This window comes from Vulpes vulpes, chromosome 9, assembly GCF_048418805.1.
Source record: "Vulpes vulpes isolate BD-2025 chromosome 9, VulVul3, whole genome shotgun sequence".
Classification (NCBI taxonomy): Eukaryota; Metazoa; Chordata; class Mammalia; order Carnivora; family Canidae; genus Vulpes; species Vulpes vulpes.
Window position 1 is genome coordinate 66,499,453 of NC_132788.1, and position 8,103 is coordinate 66,507,555.

The 8,103-nt window shown below is 38.3% G+C and overlaps 1 pseudogene; it reads left to right on the forward strand.

The window, feature by feature from the left end:
- The first annotated feature begins 1,098 nt into the window (after window positions 1–1,098).
- Window positions 1,099–4,522, forward strand: LOC140593909 (glyceraldehyde-3-phosphate dehydrogenase pseudogene; annotated as a pseudogene).
- The last annotated feature ends 3,581 nt before the right edge of the window (window positions 4,523–8,103 follow it).

Genomic DNA, 8,103 nt, shown 5'->3' on the forward strand with positions numbered 1-8,103 from the left:
TTAGTTAACACAGTGTGATATTGGTTTTAGAAGTAGAATTCAGGGGCACCTGGTTGGCTCATTTGCCTTTGGCTCAGGTCATGATCCCAGGATCCTGGGATAGAGCCCGGCATCAGGCTCCTTGCTCAGCCCAGAGTCTGCTTTTCCCTCTCCCTCTGCCTGCCACTCCCCTGCTTGCGCGCTCTCTCTCCCTATTAAATAAATAAATAAATAAATAAATAAATAAACAAATAAAATCTTTTTTTAAAAAAGTAGAATTCAGTGATTCATCACATATAGCACCCAGTACTCATCATAAACAACTGTCCTCCTTAATACCAATCATCCATCTAGTGCAGCCCCCACCCACCCTCCTCCATCGACCCTCAATTTGTTCTCTAAGAGTCTCTTATGGTTTGTTTCTCTCTTCTACCCCACCATATGTTCATCTGTTTTATTTCTTAAATTCTACATATAAGTGATCATATAGTGCTTGTCTTTCTCTAACTTATTTCACTTAGCATCATAACTCTCACTCCATCCACGTTATTGCAAATGGCAAGATTTCATTCTTTTTGATGGCTGGGTAATATTCTATTGTGTATAGATAGCACATCCTCTTTATCCATTCATCAGTTAATGGACATCTGGGCTCTTTCCATAGTTTCGTTATTGTTGATAGGCTTCTTGATTTAATAACAAAATGTTAAACCTACTTTTTTCTTTGATGCACATTGAACACATGATTCTTCCTTTAACTTGTAACTTAGAATTAAACGGACTTGAACTCTCACCTTCCCAGTCCTTGCCCAAAGTTTGACTGTGAGGAGCATTGTTCATGAAAGAGTACCTGAAGGGCATGTGGCCAGTCCAATATATCCTTGTCTTCTCTGTTGTACAAAACATGGCAGCCACTAGTTTCATGTGGCTATTTAAATAAGTTAAAAGTTAAATAAAATAAAAATTCAGTTTCTCAGTCAAAATGCCCATATTTTAAGTGATAAACAGCCACATGAGTCTAGTTATTTTTGTATTGGACAACATTAGATATAGAACATTATGATCACTGCTGAAGTTTAATTGGACAGTGCTGTGATAGACTGTTAGATAGTTTCACATCTGGACTGCATATTTTTAAAGAAAATAATCAGTTTCATTCAATTGTACTTTGATGTGTTGACAGTGACCTGTACTAATCATGTGTATCTTATATGTCAGATACTGTCTTCAATACCTTTTATGCACTGACTGACTTAATTCCTACAACAATTCCATGATATAGGCTTTATTTTTATCTCCATTTTACAGATAAAGAAATAGAGGCTCATAGACTTGCCTGTGGTCACTCAGATGATAGTACAGAAGGGATGGGAGTCCTCTAAGGGTGGCTTTAAACTCATGTTCTTAGTATCATACCATGCTAAGTCTGAAATCCCTATGAATAGGGATTAGTGGCAGAGTTGGGTCTGGAACTCAGGGTTTCTAATTATATATTGAATATTCTCCTTGTCTTCTCAATCTCAGTCTCCTCCTCTAACATGGTCATGTATTTACTACTGCACATTTTTCTCACTACCTTACTGTGCCTTAGAAACCTCAGGCTGACCTCAAAGATAGCTTTGGAGCAGTGGATGAAGCTTGCTACAAACCGTACTTTTGTACCTTCTGCCTTTGCACATGTGCTGTTCCTTCTGCCTCAAATGTCATTCTCACCTATTGGCCATTTCTTCATTGTTTTTAGTTACACAAGCTAAACTTCACATCCTCTCTGAAACTTTCGCTGCCCTTCTCTCCTCTCACAGATTTAGTCTCTCCTTACTCTGTGTTTTCACATTTTTTAGAATATACCTTGATCTTAGTGGTACTTAGCACAAGTATATTTTTTATTCTTTTTTCACATCTCAAACCTTAACAGAATTCTTGATTTTACCCTTGTTGCCACTAAAACTTTTTATCTCTTGGTCTTCCCAGCCCTGATAGCAGCATCAATGACTCAACTGCTCCATCCAAAAATCTAGGCATCACCTTGATTTCCCTCTTGTTCTCATCTTGTTCATCTAATTAACAGCAAGTCCTTTAGTTTTGTAGCCTAAATATATCCCAAAACTTTTCTCTCTCACCTCTAAACTGGTGTGTCTGCTTTTACTCTGGCTTTCTTTCAATCCATTTTCCATTCAGTGGCCACAGTTCTTTCATAACGTAAAACAGGCTCTCTGCTCTTCCCCATTTGACAGACAGCCACATCTTCTGGTGCAGGGCCAACCGCTTACCCAAGATGTGATGGTGGAGGTGAGAGTAAATGGATTTGACTGTATTGGGGCACCTGGTCCTCAGGGCTGCTTTTAACTCTGGCAAGTGGATATTGTGGCCATCAACGACTGTTTTCATTGACCTCAACTACATGGTCTACATGTTTTCGTGTGATTCCACCCACAGCAAATTCCATGGCATAGTCAAGGCTGAGAATGGGAAACTTACCATCATTGGAAATCCCATCTCCATCTTTCAGGGGCAAGATCCTGCCAACATCAAATGGAATGATGCTGGTGCTGAGTATGTTGTGAAGTACACTGGGATCTTTACCACAATGAAGAAGGCTGGGGCTCACTTGAAGGATGGGGCAAAGAGGGTCATCATCTCTGCCCCTTCTCCTGATGCCCCCATGTTTGTGATGGATGTGAACCATAAGTATGACAATTCCTTTAAGATTGTCAGCAGTGCCTCCTGCACTACCAACTGCTTGACCCCTATGGCCTAGGTCATCCATGACAGCTTTGGCATCATGGAGGGACTCAGGACCACAGTGTCTGCCATCACGGCCTCTCAGAACACCACGAGCAGCTCCTCTGGAAAGCTATGATATGATGGCTGAGGGGCTGCTCAGAACATTATCCTTGCTTCTACTGTGAGCGTCCAAGGCTGTAAGCAAGATCTTCCCTGGGCTGAATAGGAAGCTTACTGGCATGGCCTTCCATGTCCCCACCACTGATGTGTCAGTTGTGAATCCGACCTGCCGCCTGGAGAAAGCTGCCAAATATGATGACATCAAGAAGATGGTGAAGTAGGCATCAGTGGGCCCTGTCAAGGGCATCCTGGACTACACTAAGGACCAGGTTGTCTCCTGTAACTTTAACAGTGACACTCAAAGGTAGAAACCTTTGATGATGGGGCTGGCATTGCTGTCAATGACCACTTTGTCAAGCCCATTTCCTGATGTGACAATGAATTTGACTATAGCAACCAGGTGGTGGACCTTATGATCCACATGGACTCCAAGGAGTGAGATACCCTCGACCACCAGCCCCAGCTAGATCAAGAGAAAGAGAGAGGCCCTCACCTGCTGGGGAGTCCTTGCTGTAACTCATCCTCCAACATACTCCACAATTTCCACCTAGTCCCCCTGAAGAAGGGGAGGGGTTTGAGGAACCTTACCTTATCATGTACCATCAATAAAGTATACTGTACCCAGCCAAAAAAAAAAAAAAAAAAGTCAAACAGATACTGTCACTTCTAGCTGAAAATCTTCCATTAACTTTTCCTTTCAGTGAAATAAAATCCAAACTTCTTATTGTGCCAGTCAAGGACCTACATGATATAGCTGGTTCCTCCGTCATTTTGTACCAGATTCCCTCAATTCCATAGATTTCTATTTGTTTCTCAAACACACACAGTTTATTTCTTTTTCAAGGCTGCTCCAGAATGTGGCTTGCTATGTGAATGTGGTGGGAGGAAAGAAGATTTAGTTTCTTCTGAATTCCCCTGTATTCTCCAGTAGCTTCTCCCAAAGCCACTCTGAATAAATGTAAAATCTAAGTGAAAAGAGATGGCTTGCTATACAAGTGCAGCCTCAGGATGAGAAGTAAGTTCCCTGGGTTCTCCCAACCAATTGCTACCATGATCTTTAGTTTTTTTTCACTTTAAGCCTCTGTTAAAATGTCATCTCCTCAGAGAGGCCTTCTTTGATCCATTATAGCACCCTCTTGGCTCTGTGATATCACTTCATTTTATTGAGTTTGGTTGCACTCAATAAATTGCCTTGTTTAGTTAATTAATTTAAATAATAGGCTTTATTTTTTTAGAGTAGTTTCAGGTTTATATGAAATTGAGATAATACAGAGAGGTCCATATACCCCTTTTCCCTCCTATCACCCAGTTTCTCCTACTGTTAGTGTTTTGCATTAGCATAATACATTTGTTACAGTTCAACCAATATTGATACATTAACTAAATTTCTTAGTTTACATTAGGGATTACTGTTTGTCTTGTACAGCAATATAGGTTTTGATATATATATAATGTCATATATCCACCAATACAGTATTATACAGAATATTTTCCCTGACCTAAAAATTCTCTTTTCATCCCTCCCTTCCTTATTTTCCTCCAAACTCCTGGCAACAAGTGATTTTTAAAAAATTTCTCTATAGTTTTGTCTTTTCCAGAATATCCCATAGTTGGAGTCATAGAATATGTAGCCTTTGTGTTGTTTATTTTAACTCACTTTTCTGGCTTTAGTAAAATGCACCCTCCAGGGTAGCAGGAACCTTGTCTCTTTTGTGCGTTGCTCATTTCTCAGTACTCCAATCATACTGGACACACAGAAGACCCTCAACAATTGGAAGTTGCTGAGTGAATGAATAACCACCTGTTGTCTGCAGCAGGTTCTTCATTCCCTGAAAGCAGGTACTGTGACTTATTTTCTGGTGTCCTCAGTGCTTAGCACAGAGTTGCACAGAGAGGGAAGTCAATAAAAGTTCATTGAGTAATATTAAATAAAATTTGACCTCTATCATTTATTACCTGTGCAACCTTGGGCAGGTCCCTTACCAATCTCTTTGAACCTCATTTATAATGCCCATTTCTTAGGTTTGTTGTCAAGATTAAAGGAGGTTGATAGATAATCATACAAATGTATGTATTCGCTATTGCTATCATTGGTCACTGATCTGCTAAACATGCCAACAAGGTTTATATCAGTGAATTCCTCAGTAATGCCAAAGCTACTCCTTACTGGCCTCCACAGGCTTGAAATGTCTCATACGGTAAATTCTCAAAAGGCTGAAAAGATGTTATAATAACTCTTTTGCTTCTGTATTGTTTATAGTAACACAGGCCTACTTGGTAACTTGGAGCTACCTACAGACGCAATGCTGTTGCCAACACACAGTTCTTATTTCTCCCGTGTCTCCCTACTGTTTCCATTAGCCATGTAATATAGTTTTCTCCAGCTAATGATTAGCAACCAACTGTTTCTGTGTTAATGCTTGTGTTCAGTTCATTAAAAAAAAAAAAAAACAAAACAAAACACAACTCCCAATAAGGATTCAGTTCATTTAAAACTGTTTAAAGTTCAAAGAATACTTGTTTCTTATTTTTTTTTTTTTTTAAGTGACTATTCAACTCAGGGACTCTATTTAAGGTGGGACTAAGAATCCTTACAGATATCAATGGTTATTTGAAAAAGTTAAATTGGAGTGCAATTCACTGATGTTGTTAAGCACAACAGCTACTGGAGCTATATTTAAACATGCATTCCAAAGTGAAGGGTGAGGAAAATTGATTTTGCAGATGCTCAGATGAAAGCAGTCACTTTATATTAGGCAGAAAAAGGCAGTTTGAGATAATCTCAGTTTGAGGAAAGCCTGATTTTAGACCAGCCAAAGAATAGGAGCACAGTGGGAGGGCAGGAAGTGTGGAAAGTGTTATCACTGATCCGTAGTATAGAGGATTAGGGAGAGCGTGGGGAGATACTGTTAAACCAGGTATGTTAGGATCATTTATTTTTAGTTTTCTTCCCCACTTTAGTTCTTAGACATCCTGAGTCTTTAATCCAAGCCTCCTGCTCTCTTGCTCCACTGTGTGTATTTTAACCTTTTCCATCACTTGCCTCATCACAACTCATGTATTCTCTCACCTATTCCATCAGCAGTCTGTTAATTAAGCCGAGACCCTAGTACCCACTAAATAGTGGGTACTAAATGAGCTAAGCATGAGCTCATTCAGGTAATATGTTTGCAAATTTGTTAGGAATTCTCTGGGACTATCATTTCTGACCCCAAGATGATGATAAATTCTGCTTTGGATTTGGGCATTTTAAGATACTTATCTTTTCAAAATTTCCCTGAAATCACTTCCCATAGACATCCACCGACTCTGCCCAAATAGACAAAGTTAGCCTTGAGCGGGAACAGTGGGCAGTTAGATGTGGGTGGAGAATCAGAAAAGTGTAGAAAAAATGTGCTGGGGTGGAGTATTCAGGTTTCTTCCTTTCCTAATTTCAGCTCTTCCAAATTGCCTTTCCTGCTTGTGTCCTGAAACCAGGGATGCAACTATACTATAAAGCCCAGTTTATAACACGCAGAGATTATTACTAATGGAGTAATATTTTTAGATTTGATTGTATAAATAGTTTACCCACTTCTCCTATTTTCTGATTTAACAGACTGATTTGACCAAATTGTTTATGTGTATTAAGTTCATAGAATAGCAGATCACACCACTGAATTGTTGCTTTTGCAGGTCATGATGAAATATTGGTAATTTTATACACCCAACCTAATAAAAATAGCTAATAATAGCTGTCATTTATTATGTGTAACATTAATTGTTGTGTTTGTTCAAATTAATATAAGCAAAACACTTACAGCAGCCCCTAGCATAATAGGGTCCCATCATGTGCTTTATTTGAAGTGCTCTACATGGATGATCCCACTTAATCCTCACACATACTTTTTGTGTATTACCTTTTATACATGAGGAAAATGAATCTCAGAGAGGTTAAGCAAATTACCAATTTTGGTGCTAAGAGATGAGCCGGGATCTGATTCTGAAAAGTTTATCTCTCAGCCTGCTCTCTTACCCATTATGCACATAGTCCCAGGCCATGCCCATTGTATTTTCATTAAACAAATGTTTTGTTAAAGACCTACTGCCCAGAATTCTGTCCTAAGTAAGGTTTCTTGGAGGGATAAAACATGTGTGTAAAACATTTTTATTATCAGTGGTCAAGATCAATGACAATACAAGACAACTACATTAGAATGTCACAAGGCGGTACACGTTAAGGTTCAGGTGCATGTTCAGGAAACAAAGTTAAATTAAAAAATTATTTTGGTAATATGGAGTCCAGAGGAAGTTTAAGACAAACTACCTTTAGTGTCAGAGGACACTAAATTCAAAACTAGAAGAATTTATTAATCATTGTTTTGATTTTTGTTGTCACATCATCACTTTTGTACACATGTACTATATTATCAATGATTGGTGAGTATACATATGTGATTACTTCCATCTGCTGCAATGGAAGCAACTTTGATTTTCATTAATTAAGAATTACCCCCAACAAAATTCTTTTTCAATTTTTAGTCCATAATTCTGTTCATTCATTCATTACATACTTACGGAACATTTATAATGTACCAGGAACTGGGAAATAAATATCAGTAAACAAGACAGTCCCTGGCCTTAAGAAGCTCACAGTTTTTAAACAGTCTTCCAAATGAAAAAAAAAAAAAAAAAACAACAAAAAAACAATCAAATATTTGAATAAGAACTCCAATGTCTGAATAGGAAAATCAATGTTTCAGTACAGCACAAGACTTAGAATGAACAAAAGTTTACTCAGGTACTTCCTGACATTAAAGATACATAGTTTGTGTTGCATCATAACTTAAAATTCTTCTGGCAGTTCAGAAGATACATGGTGTCTCATCCTATTGTATAGTCACAACATGTCAGGTCCCCTGGAAGGTGCTATTAACATATTAGTTTGTATCTTTTGCCTGCAGGGTGACTTTAAGTAATGTTTAATTTTGTAGTAAATCTAAATAAACTTCTACTAGTATTAGGTAAACTTAGACTGATGTAATAAAGAAAAGTAGGAAGGGCCTGGCTCACTACATCTTCAGAAACTGCTTAACCTCATGGCATCATGGGGACAGACAATTTACCTTCTCACATTTTCTTCAAGGAGGAAATTTTGGTTAATGTTTAAATAGTGAATAAAGTATCTTTTTTTTTCTTTTTTCTTTTTTTAAAATTTTTATTTATTTATGATAGTCACACAGAGAGAGAGAGAGAGAGGCAGAGACATAGGCAGAGGGAGAAGCAGGCTCCATGCACCGG